Source organism: Paramormyrops kingsleyae, chromosome 2, assembly GCF_048594095.1.
Source record: "Paramormyrops kingsleyae isolate MSU_618 chromosome 2, PKINGS_0.4, whole genome shotgun sequence".
In the NCBI taxonomy this organism is placed as follows: Eukaryota; Metazoa; Chordata; class Actinopteri; order Osteoglossiformes; family Mormyridae; genus Paramormyrops; species Paramormyrops kingsleyae.
Window position 1 is genome coordinate 19,266,196 of NC_132798.1, and position 1,897 is coordinate 19,268,092.

At 38.5% G+C, this 1,897-nt stretch overlaps 1 long non-coding RNA gene across 1 annotated transcript; it reads left to right on the plus strand.

The window, feature by feature from the left end:
• Positions 1-1,083: 1,083 nt before the first annotated feature.
• Positions 1,084-1,595, plus strand: LOC140583018 (uncharacterized). Its single transcript, XR_011985807.1, has 2 exons — positions 1,084-1,361; positions 1,523-1,595. It is a non-coding gene; the product is annotated as an uncharacterized lncRNA (long non-coding RNA).
• The last annotated feature ends 302 nt before the right edge of the window (positions 1,596-1,897 follow it).

The following is a 1,897-nucleotide window of genomic DNA, read 5'->3' on the forward strand; positions in this document are numbered from 1 at the left end:
GCAATGAAAAATGTTCTGCTGTGCAGAAGTGACATTTATAGTTTGGGAATCACACTAGCAGTTTAGCAAAAGTTAATTGTCATTTCAGAAATACTCCAAAGCAATCAAGAAACCACTCTGTCTGGGTGTTTATTTTTTTGTCATAGAGTGTACATTTCATTGAAATACTGTCCACCTCTGCCTGCAAGGAAATGCTCAACATGCAATGTGTTGTTCAAGTTCTTTCTATTGATGACATTTAACCAAACTGTCCGTCACCTTTCTGTTAGTTCTTCGGTTTCTTTGCCTTGATTTCTGTGAACAGAAGGTAGGCAAAAGAAACTTAAATTTGGGTTTTCTTGTTGCTGTTTCTACTGCCAAACACACAACAGTCTACAGTCATGATCGTTGTTCCTCAGTAAAATGGCCACCATGGCGTTTTCATTTATGCATACTTTGACAGTGACGTCAGTTTAACCATGATGTATTCAACTCTCATCTTTCCTCTGTTGTTATCACAGACATATAGCCCTTCAGTAGTTCAGATCATATCTTAATAACAGACACAGTTTGTCACACTAGGGGGCTGTTTTACGTACGTGTATTACTCGTTTAGCCGAATGTAATTGTTGACGATTTGGCATGATCCTGTGTCTGTCGGTTTTTTTAAACTCTTGCTGGAGGTGTTGTTAAAGCAGCACATCCATATCCTCAAACCTGCTGTTCTACATAAACAATTGGATTAGCTCGCACACGTAATCAGTGTCCATGCATGGAAATCCGATCAGTCATGACCTCGCCATTCATGGATGAGCGAACAACTGATATTGGTGCGCAAATTATAAGAGAATTTTATATAGGCTTAGAGAGATTTCTGCGCGATCGGCAAGATACTTTATTGCTCCCGGAGGAAATTCTTTTAGAAAGATACTGCGCTTTAGCCGAGGGGGAATATTGTACCTCAAAGATTTATTAGCACCTTATATTCAAAGTCAAACTAGGTAATGTATATATGTGTATATAAAGGTGTGTGTGTGTGTAGCTGTCGCCAGGAAATTGGTGCTTATGTATTTATTATTTATTTGTATTTTGTTCAGTGAATGTATTTTGTTTTATTTTGTTGGCAACAGGTTATTATTTGTGATATTATTTGTAAAAGGTTTAATGTAGAGGGTTCCTTGTAACAGTGCCTCCTACTGTTCAGCGGAACAGTCTATTTACGCAATCACAGGACTTAGCGTAATGAGCAGCGGAAGGAAGGCCGGGTTAGCAAGCAGAGTGAAGTCAGAGTGAACAACGGCTAAGAAAAGAAAATCAAAAGGGTTTGAAAGAAAGATACAATGTAGTAATGTCTCCTAAACTCTGGTCAGAAGGAGCACACGGTATGTCATGGTTTTGCCTTTTCTTGTTTTAATATGTATGTTTAATATGTATGTTTGTTGAGTTTTCGCTGTCCTGTATACATAGTAGAAGTGTGTAGATTGCTTATTTAAGACCCGTAAATGATCATTGTATGTGTAATGGTAGTGTTTCTTTATTTCAGTTTTCACGGTGGTTTATGGTGTGATTTGTTACGTCGATGGGAGAAAATAAATAAATAAAATTATCGCACTAAACATCTGTTGAATCGTGAACTAACTTCTGACAGAAGAAAAACCTAGGAGCCGTTATAGTGAAAACGTGTCTAATCTACGGCACAACGGGAGAAAATGTGCCACTCGATGGAGTAGATTCACGGAGTGAAGAGTGAAGTTGACTTCGCCAGGGTTTCCTCAAGGCGCTACAACTTTAACTAGAAAGATGGGACTGTGCTTATCCGAGGTAATGTTGCGAGCTTCAGATTAATGCACAAGAAGATCGATAGTGCTGTAGCCGTAACGGATTATTATCAGCGCTCTCAGGTCAGATTGTATTTTAT